Below are 16,665 nucleotides of genomic sequence, written 5' to 3' on the forward strand. Positions count from 1 at the left end.
ATTCAGGCGAGTTTTTATTCCACTCAGTGTTGGTTTTAGGCTTTTATTTTGTAGTACGGGGTATTTGTCAAAGGCAAGAGTCAGAAAAGTCAGAGAAAGTTTTTCTTGTGCAACCAAATAACTGACAAAGACAAAAGCTGAGGATGTTTTCTGGATGATTGTAGTTTATTCAGTCGGTTTTGTAAACAAACAATAGTTTCACTTATCAGCTGTTTTTGTTTGTTTGTTTTTTTTAGGTTCAGCTGAGCAAAATGTTTCTCCACATCCAGTTTATCGTTGTTTTGTTTTGTTAGTTTTCGTTGACGATAATGACCTCGGTTCCGTTGCCCAGGCGACGAGTTGACCACTTCCTGTCTGGTGACCTGCGACCCCGAGCGACTTCCTCCTGAAAACTCCTCGCTCCTGGAGAGAAACTTCGTCTGCCGCTTCCGCTGCCTGCTGGACAGCTCCTCGGGCTTCCTGGTGCGTCTGTGTGTGTGCGTCTGTGTGTGTGTGTGTGTGTGTGTGTGCAGGTATGGTGCTATGCGTCCTCGCTGCATCTGATTGGACGAACGCTTCCCAGTGGGCCGTCCTCTCCCGGGTCTCAAACCGGACCGACATGGCGGCTCTTTGGGAAACTTTCCTCAGTTTCCAGAAGCGGCGAGTCGAGCTGCACGCCCCTAATTTGCATAAAAGTAACCATTATGACCTGAACTTTATGCAAATGAGGAGAAGCCGACACGGCGCCCAGTCTGTCAAAACACAATGCAGAGCTTCCAGCATGCATTGCAGCTTCTTACATAGATGATGAACGGTAGAGATGACCGATCTTAAGCCCCGCCCCCCCCTTAGTTACTGTTGCTAGATCGCTCAAGGTGATTGGCTCCTCGATGTGTTGAAACAAACACGCACATGTCGTATATCAAAACGCTCAGCGTCTCCTGCTGAATCGAAACGGGCTGAGCGGTTTGACCTTGACTTTTTCTACAATGACCTTCCAAACCGTGCAGCTCGGCCATGCCCGGGACGCTTTCTCCCTGTTGATTCACACAGTTTGACTCCAACGTGCAGCATGTTATTCATCAAAATGTTCAGCGTCTTGGGATCGCCAAGTTATTGTAATTGTTGTGACCAAAAGTTCTTCATTTTTGGCAGATTTACCTCAAAACTGCGAGGCAACTTGTTTATTTATATACATTTTATTTAGATACATTTCATAAATTTGACAAAAATCACAAGGAAAGGAAAAACTGGACTGAAGTGGCACGAGCTGGGCTCTATGTGTAAATGTACGTATTTTTTCCACTGTGACGACCTCGTTTCTCCTCGGGATCAATAAAGTTTCAGCATCTCTTGTTGCACAAATTGATGCTTTCCCTTGGAGCCTCTGATATTCGGTCCAGGAGTTTCAGATTAAAAAGATGAAAGACAGAAAAGTTTGTGAGAAGCCGCCTCGTCGTCCAACATGAGCCGAGGTTCCTCCAGCGGTGGCATGGCGTGCCACCACCGAGTCCCCGCGGATCAGAAGCCACCACCCCACCGCTGTAATCCACCTTGAAAGAGCCGCGGGGTCGTGGGGAAAAGGGCCTTAATCCCACCCCGACACCCCAGCCACCCCGACACCCCACCCTCCCCTCAGGCCAGTGACACTGAACAGCAGCAGCAACACAGGAGTTTGAGAGTCAACCCTCTGAAACCCGAACACATTCACCACATGAGGAGCAAATCAGCAAGAATTTACCTGGAAAATACCAAGAAATTAGTAAAAAAAAAAAAAAAAAAAAAAAGAAAGAAAGAAAGAAAGAAAGAAAGAAAGAAAATTTGCAGAAAGTAAAAAAAAAATGGATATATATTTTTTAGATATATGCAAATTGAAATTACAAGAAAATTACCACCAAATTACCTGAATTACCTGAATTTATTAGAAATTTTAAAAAAGGGAAAAGTAATGAGAAAAAAAAATTAACCAGAAAAATTCCAACAAATTCATATTTTTTTTAATTATCAAAAGATAAGGGGGGAGGGAATAATGGAAAATTAAGTGAACCATTACCAGAAAAATGGATATAAATGTGATGTTATTTCATTTGTCACTAAACTTCAAGGGGAATCTGCCCCAGTTGGATTGGATTAGATTATACAGGTGGCGCTGATAAAGTGGCCACTGAGTGTATCTCCTGTGAGTGTGTGTGTGTGTGTGTGTGTCAGAAAATTAGGGGAGAAAAATAACCAGGAAATAAGTAAAACACTACTCGAAAATTAACAAAAAATTTTCAAAAATATCTATTTTTAAGACATATTTAAAATTAAATTACTACAAAATTGTCTGACAGTTAGCAAGAAATTAGCAAAATGGAAAAAAAAAACAGGAAAATACTAACAAATTAGTAAAAAAAAAAACCCAAACAAAACAAAACGTGGTGGCGGTGATGACGGTGTGTGGCCATGCTGATGATTTATGGATGTTAAAACGGGACATGTGCTGACTTTGATTGACAGGCGCTGAATGTCCAGGGTCGCCTCAGGTTCCTGCTCGGCCAGCGGCGGCGGCGGCGGGCGGGCTACGACGAGTCGGACCCGCCGCCTCAGCTGGCCCTGTTCGCCGTCGCCACGCCGCTCCAGCCGCCCGCCATCCTGGAGATCAGGACCAGGAACATGATCTTCAGGACCAAACACAAGCTGGACTTCACCCCGACGGCCTGCGACGCAAAGTACGCACAACCCACAGCTCTGTGCATGTATCTGTGCATCTCTGACATGCACGTCGTCATGATTTTACTTTCAGGACTGACATTGACCTTGGCTGTGGCGTGGTGTTTTCTAGTTCCCTGGGCCGCTAATGGATTTGTATCTGTCTGTTCACTTCCACAAAGCTCCCCAAATTAAAATAAACCCTAAATAAAACCCTTTCAGTGCAGAGACCAGCACCAGCACACAGGATTATCACTGTAGAAACAACAACAAGTCCTGGTTCCCACTTTTTAAAGGAAATTGAACATCTCTTTTTCTGTTATTTTCCCGTTTGACCTGGAAAGTAGATCCGGCAGGTCGTCTTGTGGCAGGAAGAAACGACTTGACAGCACTTTAACTGAAATAATTGTGATTACACATGATAAAAAAAATGGGTACCGGGACTTTATGTTGTTGTTTATTTTATTTTGTTGGTGTTTTCCCTTCCTGGCGTAAGGTTACTATGCAGATGCTACCTGCCGGATCTACTTTCCAGTTCCAATGGGAAAATAACAAGAAAAAACACATTTCTGCAATTTCTGCTAATTTCTGCAAAAAATGGGAACTGGGACTGGTTGTTGTTTTTGTTATCATAATATTCTCTGTTGGTGTTTGTTTCTGTGCTTATTATGGGATATCTCATCACCAACATGTGGACTCATATCACACCCAGGGGACTAGACAACACCACACCACACCAAAGCACAGGGTGGATTTCATCTTGTAAATAAAATCCAGTCTGTTTTAATGGAAAGATTATGATAAATGTTTGTATTTCTCCATTTAAAGCGCATCGCATTTTAATGTAGAAAATGCCCCGTATTAATAAAATCCACCTGTTTGATGGATATTTTCTGGCGTTTCTGGGTTTTCAGGGGGAAGGTCGTGCTGGGCTACACCGAGGCCGAGCTGAGGGTTCGAGGCTCAGGTTACCAGTTCATCCACGCCGCCGACATGCTGTACTGCGCCGAAAACCACGTCCGAAGTGAGTCACCGCCCACGAGCCAGCGTCACACAAACACAGCCAGACACTCAAAGTCAGCTTCTCTACATCGTGCACACACTTTTCTCTTTTTACAAATTTCAAACGCACACATCTTCGTGTTTCTGTCTTTCTCCATTTCTGACATTTCTTATGCTTATAATATTGTCTTCTCTTGAGCATTTGAGCAATTTGAGCATATTTCTGACTCTGACTCTGACTGAACAAAATGACTCGGCTGCAGGAGGCGGTTAATGTTCCTCATAAATTTGAAGTGTGCACTCTGATTTCCACATGAAAATCTCATTTAAAAGCCATCCACTGCCCCGTTGTTGTCCAGTTTAGGATCAACTCTGCAAGTAAAGGGGATTCGGACGCTTGGCGTGCACACACACACACTGCCGTTATTATAACAGTAAACCAAAGCCAGCTCAACCAACCAACTGAGATGTTGAGTGGGACTGATCGTCCTGACTGTTGTCGACTCTCTGATGACATGTGCAGCGTCTAAATGGTGAACGGCTTTTAAACAAGTCCTTTAAAAGCTGAAATAAGAGTGGACACTGTGTGAAATATCTGGAATATTAACTGTAAACCGCACAGTCGGACTAACAGCACCTAAAATCAAAAATATCAGGAATCAAACGCAAGCAGCCGAGGCTTGTTGTAAAATTCAAACACACAGACACACACACACATACGCACACACACACACACACACACACACACACACCGATCATCCAGATTCTGCTGGTTTATTGGCTTTTCAGCAGCTCGGGTGCCACTGATGTGCAGAGTGCTGTTTCATGTCTGTAACAGATGCCTCAAACAAACAAACAAGCATAAACACACACAAACAAACAAAGGCTGCCGCTGGCTCCGTGTGTGTGTGTGTGTGCGGTTAGTTGATGGAGGGAATCTGAGCGAGAGACGAGTGTCCTACTTAGCTCGTGTACCGGATGACCCCGTTAGTCGTAACCATGGCGCCCCCAACACCCGCATCGCCGCTCTCTGTCATCCACAGCGACCGGATCTCACCACACACACACACACACACACACACACACACACACACACACACACACACACATACACACACAAGTGTGTAGTCATGCATACAGAAATGTGAATATACACATAAACAGACAGACAAGCGCAGGCAGAAACGCATAAACACACACAAATAAACATGTTCAGGACGCCGTCATGCATAAACCAATGGCAGTGCATTTCACACACACACACACACACACACACACACACACAGAGAGAGAGAGAGAATCCATGCGATCAATAAAGTATGACATTGTTTAGTAAAGACTTTGTTGTACTGCATTATGGCCAGGCTTGTCAAAATAATAATAAACTTTAGAATAGTTTTTTATATTTATCAGTAAGGTTTATTATTTATGATTTATTTTTATTGAATGACTTCTAAACATACTAATTCATATTAATTGATAATCTAAATAAATAAAGAAATGCATAAATAAATAAATTTCTTCTGCAGCTTTTCACAAAGTAAACAAACAGAACTTAAAGTACATTAAAAAACATGAAATATACATTAAATACATTAAAAATACATCAGCGTTACATCATCATTTTGATAAACTTTTATATTATTTCCTCCATCCGCTGGTTTCCATTCATTCCACTACGATATGAAAATGAACTTTCAGAGGCTTCACACTTTCTTCACTCCAGTTTTCCATCAGCAGACTAAAGTCCTCCACATGAGTTTTCCTAAAAGCAGCAGCACTGTTGGGTTTTCAGGACTTTTTGATGAAACTCAGCTGAAGAATAACAAGCAGGAGCAGAACATTATAAGGCGGCTTTTTCAACCAAAAATTCACATTTTGATTCTATGTTGTGAAATCTTGAGTTCCCTTGAAGGATTTGATAAATGACTTGTGGAGTTGTAAACCAACCAGTCATTCAGAATAACTGGGGTGGTGCTTTAAAACAACTGATCTTGCACTTTAGTTTGTAGCTGATGTTAGCTGCCTGGATAATCTTCCCACTGGTGATTTTTTTGAGAATCTCCAAAAATGACTGCACGTCAATGTCCACGTAACTGGACCGAGCACCAAGCAATCCCTGGTCCTCAGGTTAGTGAGGCAGGTTTTACAGACTGTAGAGTCTAATCTTCCCATATCTGAAGTAAAGATAATACTAATAAACATATTTACTACCTGGGATCAGGAAGAAACCTCCATATCTCAGACAGAATTAACAGGCTCATATTTGATTTTTAACAAGTTAGGCATCAGTCTTTCTAGATGAAATTCAGCTGTACCACGATTACACTCACACCAACACACACCACAATGGAGCTGTGGGGGATGGGGTGTGTGTGGGGGGGGGTGCAGTTACAGCGGTGTATGTGTGTACTGTGTGCAAACAGGAATTTATAACACGCAGCATGTGCATGCAGCCAAAGTGAGCATCAGCGTGTCACCTGCATCGCCTGACTGAACAAATGCAGTGTGAGTGAGAGAGAGTGTGTGTGTGTGTGTGTGTGTGTGTGTGTGTGCGCACCGCGGGGCGTCCCGGGCGTAAACTGCGGTGACACGGAGCCTCCCAACGACTGGTCTGATGTGATTGCAGTGATAAAGACGGGCGAGAGCGGCCTTACCGTCTTCAGGCTGCTCACCAAGGACAACCGCTGGAAGTGGGTGCAGGCCAACGCCAGGCTCGTCTACAAGAACGGCAAGCCCGACTACATCATCGCCACCCAGAGGCCGCTGGCGTAAGTGACACCTGCTGCAGGAATGCTCATGAAATGAATAAAAATATATTTTACTAGCTTGAGAAAGGCATCTGGACACTATGATGGCATTATGGAGCTGGGGTCATAATATTCAGAGAAAAAGAAACTCAGAATTTCTGAGATTAAAATGGTAAATTTACAAGTAAAAGAAACCCAGAAATTACCTGACATTAAAGTGGAAATTTTATGAGAAAAAAACACTAAGAGGAGAAAACAAAAAATTTCTGAGATCATAAAGTTGCAAATTTTTAAGAAAAAAACTGAGAAATTCTATGAAAGTAAATTCCTAACTCAGACATTCTCTGAGATCAAAGGGGAACTTTTACGAGAAAAAACTCACATATTTATGAGAAAAAAAATCGAAAAGTCGCAAATTTGTGAGAAAAAAAAAAAATTCCAGAGATTAAAGTCGTAAATTTATTAGAAAAAAACTTGAAAATTCTGAGATTATAAAGTCACAAATTCTTTTTCTTTTACTTTTTTTTGGTCAAGGAACCACCTGCAATTGATGAATTCATTAATCGTAATTGTTGCCTTCTGAAAGCTAATCCTATCCCAGGCCGGTAGGTGGTGCTGTGTAAGTGCTGCTGTACAGATGGAGAAGAGAAAGATTCACAAATTTGTTCTCCACAGGGAGGAGGAAGGAGGAGAACACCTGAGCAAACGCTCCATGCACCTCCCCTTCACCTTCGCCACCGGAGAGGCTCTTCTCTACCAGACCAGCCACCCGATACACGGCTTCCCCGGTTCCCTCCAGGCCAAAGCCAAGGGCAGCAGGGCCAAGAAGGGCAGGCTTGACAAGCGCTCCACCGATGACCTGCACCCCAATTCCCTGCTGGGGGCGCTGATGAGCCAGGATGAGTCTGTGTATGTGTGCCAGCCGGATGCCGAGCCAAAGAAGTCCCATCCCCTAACCTGTAACCCTGACCCCAGCCTCTTCCCAGAGCCACAGGGAGAGGGTTTTCATGGTTTGCTGGGTGGTGAAGGCTGGAACATGACATGTAAAAGGTTGTCAGCAAGAAGCAACAATGAAAAATCCAGTTACGACCCTCTGCTGGCCACGCTGGACTCCCTCTCCCTGGAGGGGGATGAGACATGCTCCAACAGCGAGCTCTTAAGCGCCCTGGAGAACCTGGGCCTGAATGCCGAGGACCTGGAGGTCCTGCTGCTGGACGAGAGGATGATCCAGGTGGAACTAGACCCTGACCATGTCCCGACGCTCAGCGACCTGCTAACCAACAACGAGATCATTTCCTACATTCACGATTCGTTGGAGAGCAGGACAGAAGTGGAGGAACCAGGGCATGGAAGTGGAGGTCCTTCACCACCCACAGCCTCTTCCCAAAGCAACACCCACCAACTCCTGCCGTGCCCAACACCACCCATCCTCGCCACACCGCTTCCCAACAACAGGCAGCTTAACCAAACGTCCGTAGTCCAGATGTCCCAACACGTCAGCACAGTCCATCATGAAGAAGCTCAACCTTGGTTGCTGCCTTGCAAGCAGCAGATCCCATTGGGGTCCCAGCCAGAGACAACGAAAACTGAGATTCACAACAGTCACTGGGTGGCTGCAACAGAGACCCAGCGCCACCACAGTGACCACACCTGCCACCACCACCCGCAAATTGGACTCAAGGTCGCTCAGTTGAATGGGGAACATAAACACCTAAGCCAGCTTCTGGAATCGAACCAGCCGTGGCCACTTCGGCAAGACCAGCTCCTTGTCCAGCTTGAGTCCCACCAGCAGCTCAGGCAGGTGGGCGGCAAAGGCGACCTCGTCGGGGCTGATCTTCTGTTGCCGGGTTACCCGGATCAGATCAATCTCATGACAAATGGACCTTTTATCCCAAATGGACACACCGCCTTCACGCAAACTGCAAACATCAACAGCACAGATTACGATATACCCAACGATGTGGCAATGAATGGTACAGCAGTGCCGGAGGTTTGCAACTACCAGGGACCGGTGGCCGCCATGCAGCAGTACCAGCTGCTGTGTCACCAGAAACACCGCCAACAGCAGCAGACTCAGGTTCCGCCATCTTGTTTGTCCCAGAGTGCCGTGCAGGAGCTGGAGCAGCTACTGGCTCTGTCACAGCCGCAGCACAACCTGCCATCTCTGGAGGCCTACAGCATGTTCAACACCACCATTACCCAAGACGCCACCCACAGCAAGGTAAGAGACACGTGCCGCAAGTGGAACATGTTTTATGACAAATATTCTCAAATATCATAAACTTAAGACCTCTCTTGACAGCAGGGCTGGGACGATATGAGAAGCAAAAACAGAAACAATAAAATATCCTCAGTATCACACACTGATGGAGCATGGAGGAAATTTTTCTACTATTTTTTTTAGCACTGGTCTTGGTTAACAAAATACATTACTGAAAAAAGATTAAGAACCACTGATGTAGGGTACCAGTGATTTCAGAGAATCTCATTATCCTGTGTGAAAGTGTTCCATGAAACTGAGATTAGGGGTTAATTCATTCATTTCATGATGCCCCCTCATGGTCAGGACTTATGTTTCTGTATAAATGAATGAGCTGTCCTGTCTCATGAGGATTAAAGCTGCCTCATAACTGTTTTGTCTGGAAGCCAGGCTCAGATTGTAACCTGTCAAGGAGGTGACCTGAAGTCCACAAACATCAACAAACATCAACAAACCCGGCGCTGTTCTCATATGCTGCCATGAAAATTGAATTTTTTCCGAGTCAGCACACAGAGGCCAAAGGCAAACGTGGAGATGATGTGAGTCGACCTGCTGTGGAAATAAGACGAGGGAGGGATGGGTTAGAGCTGAGTCCCTCTATTCACTGCAGTACAATATGGGTAAGAAATACGGGTCTATTAAAATTAAATTAAAATTACAAAAGGGGGAGGTTGGTCTCTCTACTTCACCTACCAGTTTCCTGCAGGCAGAAGTGATTGCAGGGATCTGGAAGTCTCACTGCAGCTGCACTCAGATCCCAAAACATCTTGTTGGGTTTTCCTAATGAGACTTTACGACATTCAGACGAGGCAGCATCTCCAAAGTCGGACTGAGACTTTTCCCAGTAATGACAAAGCAGAGCGAGGGCACAGGAACTTTTTCCTCAAAACAACAAAACAACAAGCGCAGTCCAGACAGGAAGAAGCACAGGGGCAGAAATCCTCTCAAAGAAGTACCACAGGCAGCTCTGATTGGCTCTGAGTTTAAAGTCTCCATGAAATGACCTCACATGACCTCGACTTCCTGTCAAACAGAGCATCTTAAACAGGGACATGACCCTGCACTCGTGGCTGCAATATCCCTCCTGTAGATTTGTTACCATGGCGATAACACAGGGAAAACCACAGAGGAGAGCGTCCATCTTCCTGAGCTGACAGTCAACGGCATTTAATGGTATCAATCAATTTTCAATCAATAAAGTCACTGACAACCCTTTTTGTTTTTTTTAAATGATATTGATGAAACAGTGTCATTAATGAGTAGTTCTGAGAATTAAACATTTTTTCATTTACCCCCATTGAAAAATAATGAGAAAGAAATGTCAGGCTAATGAAACAGAACAGAAATTTGTTGTGTACATGTTGAGCTCTTCTTTTCTTTGTTTTTTTTATGTTGTTTTTTTTTTTTTGTCAGCTGGAGAGCGGCTGCGTCCTCAGCAGCTCCGGTGCGGCCTTCATCCACAGCTGCCTGATGCCCAGTGGAAATGCAGCGGTGACAGCGGACAGCCCTGCCTCGTTCCCCAGCCGGCAGGACGTCCCGAAAACTGGGTTTCTCCTCTGAGGGAGGTGTGTTTTCCACAAAGGACTGTGGCATGAACAGAAGGTACAGGAAGGAGAGAGAACAAGCAGAAATCGAAAAGAACAAAAGATCATCACCTTCCCAGAAGGAACCGCAGTCCACGTTGTCAGGCTGGTACAAAATAATCCAGGAGTTGGGGAAGTCAAATAAGAGATGTAAAATTTTAACTTTCCAGAAAGGTAGACAGTGTCAGAATAATGAGGACACAAAATAGAAAAAGAATAGAGCAGAAAAGTTGGAACTGTCATGTCACATTGTGTGGTGTCATATTTCTATTGGTGCTCTCACTGACAGTTTGGTTTCTTTCTGATTTCATGCTGTCAGTCTGGCTCTGTGTGTGTTTTGTTCACTCGATTGTCCTTTCAGAAAGTGTGAAAGTGTCATTCACCTCCCGATGTGTTGCATCTTTATTTATTCAAGTATTTATGAAAAAAAAGTCTGATTATTGAGTGTCCTGCACTGAAGGCAGAATTATACCACTATTTTTTTCAGACTTTCACCCTGATAATAATCCCAAAACCTAAACCGGACCCCAGTTTTAATCCTATGAAGACTATCTCGATACTAATGAAACCATCAGCATCACCGACGTTGCCACAGTTTGCAGGAAAAACAAGCTTCGTTCACTGCTGTGCTGTAAAACTCACGAATAATGAATGGATAACGAACAAATGTGGATGCAGCAACACAGTAAAAAGCTGTTCCCACCTGGTTTTAACATCCATCCTGAGAAATCCAGATACAAGCTGAAACCTCTCAGTTCAGATGTGAACAGCAGTAATGTGCCCTTGATGCGTCCTGAGATCAGACCTCAGGACACATTCAGGTGGTCTGAGACACTTTAAGCCGCATCTCATTACAGGTTTAAACAGACAGGTGACCCAGGACGGAATGAAGGACCGCCCACTCACCTGCTGTCCTCTGTCTTCAGCTGTGGTCCAGCCCGACACCCCGACACCAGCCAGACCGTCACTTTTAGAAAAAAAATATCTGAGCTGAACTGTCAGCTGATGGGTCAAATCAAACTGAAGTGCAGGTCGGCTATAAAGCAGCTGCTCAATGAAGAAAAACTCCCTTTAATAAGACACGAGCTTCTCTAGAAACATGATGCAAGAAATTTGCGGGATCTCTAAAATATGTACTGACAAATCCAGGTGCTTTTTCTTCCACATAAAATAGTTACTATAGGAATACTACAGAAATATTATAGCAGCCATGCGTATGTGCGTGTTGCAGTTACAGGAATACCGCAAGAATATTACAGGTTGATTTATCCACCTGAGTGGAGAACCTGAACCTCTCAAACCTGCTGGAATAATGAAATAATCTGAGGCTGAATGTGATCTGGTCGAGCTGTAACAGGTGTGACACCAGGTGTGTGTGGACGGACGGACAGCTGTCCAGTTGTGTTCAGGTTTCTCAGGACGGTTGTTAACTCCAGGTGGGAGCAGCTTCTCAGTGTCGGTGTCCGTTTGTGGAGTGTTGGTTAGCTGTAGGTAATGTCGGGTCGGTCGGTGTTTTTCGTCTTTACGTGTCAGTGAATCAGCGTTTCAGTCTGTCTGCCATGTTGTTGAGATTTAAACAGATTCAAATCAGAGAAGGAGCCATGGAAAGTTTTTTTTTGTTTTTTTTTATCGCTGCTGCCACACGACAACCACTTTCAGCTCCTCAGAGTTACAGATGTGTGTTTTTTCCACGTGGCGGCAGCGTTGCTCACGTTTCTCCGATGCAGCATTTCAGCCTGTTTGAGGTTTACGACGATGACGATGTGCACTTACGCCTGTCCTGCAGGCGCTGCCAGCCGACCTGGTGGCGCCTGTCAGCGGCACTCCAATCAAACCGCAAAGCATTTCTCGTTTCCTGATAAGGAGACGGTGTGTGTGTGTGTGTGTGTGTGTGTGTGTGTGTGTGTGAAGGTCTGTCACTAAACGTTGCCTTGTCTCGGCCAGCGTCATGCTGCGTTCAGGTCACATGGGAGAACCACAAATCTGAGCTTTCTGCTTGAAAAACACTGGGGTGGAGCCTAGGGCTGCACGATTATGGCCAAAATGATAATCATGATTATTTTGATCAATATTGCAATCACGATTATTCATCATGTTAGGGAAAGCATCTGTATTTTTATTGCACTACTTTTAAACAAACAATATGTGAACAGTTTTCAGTGCAAAATGAAACTTTAAATAAGAATAAATGCTTAATAATAAAAAATAAAATTTACCCAAGAAATTAAAATTAACCAAGGGCTAACTGAATAAATATGCTATTACAGAGTGCAAACACAAAGTGCAACTCATGATATTGCGTCTGTTATTTCAGCGTATCTTTGGGAGGTAGATGATACGGTGTTGCCCGGTGCAGGGTCGCTGTTATGGCTGCCTGGGTTGAAGCAATGTTAGCTTTGGCCATCATGCATTCCTCGTGCTTGTGTTTGGGATTATTTTTCAGGTGGTTGAACAGATTAGTTGTGTTACCCTGCGGGGCAGACACAACTCTGCTGCACATTTTACATATAACGTCTTCTTGTTTGCCCTTGTGTGCCCTTCGAGGCACTAGCTCCTCACCGTGGTGCTCCTCATCTCCAGTTGCTGCCGTACCTTCTTCTCCCGATATGAATTGCTCTCATCAGTCCACCGAGTAACTTGAGGCTGCCGCTGCAGGGTGCACTCGCTTGTTATTTAGGCAGCTTAATGAAGCCTTAACCATGCGTTCACCCCCTGGTGGTTGGCTGACTACTGGCTGAGAAAGTGCTTGGTTAGATAGGCAGCAGAGCCCGCATTTTAAATGTAAATATCGCCGACGATCAGGCTCATTTAATCGTGGCAGCCAAAATGGTGATCACGGTTAAAATTCAATTAATTGTGCAGCCCTAGTGGAGCCTGATTTCTTCAAACAGAACTGCCTGCAGTGAAGCAGATATGGGAATAATAAATTCAAACAAAACATGAAAATGACAAAAACTCAAAACTTCAACTTAAAAATGTTATGGTAAGACACAACTGCTGCCTGGATTTTTGGTTTGACACAAAATTTCATGAGAAATGACTGAAATAACTTACAGGGTATTTCTAAATATTTCAGAGATTATCAAATCGACACATATAAATGGTCATAAAATAGTTACAATAATAATAATAAAAATATGTTTTCTAAATGTTTGTAAAGTAGATAGTAAATTTTAGGTTAATAACATACTGACAAACATCACATGATTTATCAGATAAAACAGATATTCATAAATGACCATTTGTATGTTGATTAACTATAAACAATTCATAAAATATCAACAATTTTGCTGAGCTGATGCAGTTTCCTTCCTTTTTTTTCTGAAGGTTTCTCCATCAAACCGCGTCCTGCAGCCACGCCGGGTTTTCCAGACATTTCCAGAGAAGAGCCGCAGCAGCAGTTTGATTTCCTGTGGGACTGCCACACCGACGCTGCCTTCATGTTCTCTCAGATCCACCGTAAAAACCAGGTGCAAGCAGGACAGTGACACTTGAACAAATGATGTCATGTTTAACAGATCACATCCCTGCATTTAGAAATGTCTGTAAAAGAGTTAAAAATTTTTATAAAAATTTATACAAACTAGTTTATATAAAATAATATCATAAATAGTATACTGATGAAATGAACTGATGATTGATCAGAATTATCACACACAACGTCAGAATACACCGTGAAGAAATTACATTCTTATGAAAATCTCCAAAAAGCACATACTTTGAATTCACGTGACTTAACATAAATTTGTACAAATTTGTACAAATGTACAAAAGTGGTTCTGTTTTATGCTTCTTCCTGAGTGACATGAACGCAGCATTTCTCACTTCAGAAAGACCTTCATACATGAATAAATTAACATTTAGCATTTAGCATTTAGCAGCGATGCCAAACCAAAAGAGAAACAAACTGCAGCTGAATGTCGTGTGCGCTGAAAACATTTTTATTTTTATTTCATAACAAAAAAAGGTGCTGATTTCTTGAGACAAATCATGTTCGCTGATGACAAACGCATTTAGAGGTTTCGCCTCATTTTGTTTTTTTTTTTTCAAAAACTATTTTTTTCTTACGAAACAGATTATTTAAACCAAGTGTGAGATAAAAAACAACAAAAGTAAAAGAAAGACAAGTGGCCGTCATTTAAAAAAAAGATAAAGAACGGCTGTGTAAATAGAACTTGTGTGTGTTTTTTAATGGCGTTGTTGCGAGCACGACTGTAAACACACCGGCACTCGACGTAGGCTCGTAGGAAGCGTCTTCAACTCCATGTTGAATATTGTTCCAGAAAGATGTGTGTGTTTGTGTGTTTGTGTGTGTGTGTGTTTTTGTTTATCTTTGTTATGTTTGTCACTTTAAAGAAAATGGTGCCATACAGTTTTATTATTAATATTCATTTAAAGTCAGAGTTTTATTCCAGAACACGGTACTTCTGTTTTTAGGTGAAAATGGAAAAAAAAAAAAAATCATTTATTTATTTAATATCACAGCAATCTACAGGAGCCTGTTGAAGCCCATTTTCCACCACTTAAAAAAAGAAAAATTGCTAAATAGTTAAATTTTTCTTCACAATTGTGACTTTTTAAAATGTATATTTATAGTAATTATAAATCATTCCTGTAAATTTCTTTTTTTAAATGTCTTTTTGAAACGTTTTACTAATTTCTTGCAAATTTTCATGTCATTTCCCGCTAACTTGCCCATTGCCTTTTTTTCATATGTTTTGGAACATAATAATAGTAATAATAATGATAATACATTTTATTTGCATAGTGTATAAACATAAACATGATGAATTTGCTCAGGTTTCAAGGGGCTGAGTCGCGAAAGTTAAAATTCTGTATGAAGATATGAAGTCATAATTGGAAGAAAAAATACAATTTAGCCTGTTGTTTTTTGTTTATTTGTTTGTTTGTTTGTTTTGTTGTTGTTTTTTCTCAAATGGTAGAAATGTGGCTCCAGTGGGAAAATCTCTGCAGACGTGCTGTCCATCATTTCTGTCATTTTGCAGCCAAACTCTGCGCACGCTGATTTTTTTTTTTTTTAACACACAGATTTTATTTTGCTATCGAGCACTGGAGGTCATGGTTGTATGTTAACAACAAAAAAAAGTCAGAGAAGCTGTTGGGTCGGTTTGTATTTTGGCCGCTTGTTGTGCTCCTGGTTTCTGAAAATAAAGGGTTTTTGTGCGATCACACTGACGCGTCTCTGTCTCTCTGCTCTGCACCTAAACAGAGGTGAAGTTATAGGAAATAGAAAAAGAAATAAGAAATTTAAATATGCGCATGAGAAAAAAAAAACAATATGTGCCTCATGTATAAATATGTGCATTAATACTGGTGTTTGTGCCGTTTTCTGATCGCTGGCACAATGAAAACTCGTTCTGGTTTGTGCCGTAAAGCAGTCCAGCAGACGTCTGGCAGCAGCCTCGAGGCAGCCGAGCTTTATCGATGCTGAAACGCCGCAGCAGCTGCAAATAAAAAAAGAAGAAAATACCTGAAACTGAGCAGGAAACACTCGCCTGCCTGCGTCGTGTGGAGGCTCCGCTGCGTTTAGGGACCGCGGGATGTTTTCACACTGAAGTGACGCACGCCAACTTGGCTTCTCCCAGGACCCTTTTAACCCTCCCCCAACACACATACACTCATGCACACACTCTTATACACACTCTTACACACACATTCACACACACATAAACACACACCTCCTTCCTTTGGCTTTTTGCACCAGCAGACGTGTGAAATCGCAGCCGAGCGAGAGCAAACAAACACAAACTGAAACCCGGCGGCCAAAAACAGCTTCTCCCTCCCAAGGTGAAGGCGACACGTTTCCCAGGAACCTTCCGGATCTTATTCAGAAACCCGGGCGATTCAGAGGAAAAAAATTACAGAGCCAGGGGAGGCAGAGGGGATTAATATTCTGAGAAAAAAAAGCTTGAATATTCCCTGAGATTAAAAGGCAAATTTATGAGAAAAAAACAACAAATTTGCAGGAAAAAAAAAACAGAAATTGTAACATTAAAGTCTTAAATTTATAAGAAAAAAACTCACAAATTTATGAAAAAACTCAAAAAATTTGAGAGAAAAAAACTCAAATTCTGACATTAAAGTTGTAAATTTTTTCCCAGTGTTTTTTTTTTTTCCATGGGTGAAGCATTAGATAAAAAAATGACATTATAATCCACAATATTATATATATTTTTAAAAACAACATGATTAACATTACACAAGAGTAATTCCAGAATTTCCCACAGTAGAAATTTCAGAAATGTCAGTAGAATTGTTGTTTGTGTGAAACCCGGAGGCGAGGCGATGACTGATGATGTCCATGCAGGTGAAGGAGGAGCAGCGAGAGGAGCTGCAGGAGAGCGTCGCCTCCTCTCCTCCGGCACAACTCTGCATCTTT

General features: G+C 42.7%; 1 pseudogene; it reads left to right on the forward strand.

The window, feature by feature from the left end:
- LOC115371097 (aryl hydrocarbon receptor-like) overlaps positions 1-15,455 on the forward strand; it is a 28,223-nt pseudogene extending 12,768 nt beyond the window's left edge.
- Positions 15,456-16,665: the final 1,210 nt, after the last annotated feature.

The sequence above is a fragment of the Myripristis murdjan genome, chromosome 2, assembly GCF_902150065.1.
Source record: "Myripristis murdjan chromosome 2, fMyrMur1.1, whole genome shotgun sequence".
NCBI classification, from domain to species: Eukaryota; Metazoa; Chordata; class Actinopteri; order Holocentriformes; family Holocentridae; genus Myripristis; species Myripristis murdjan.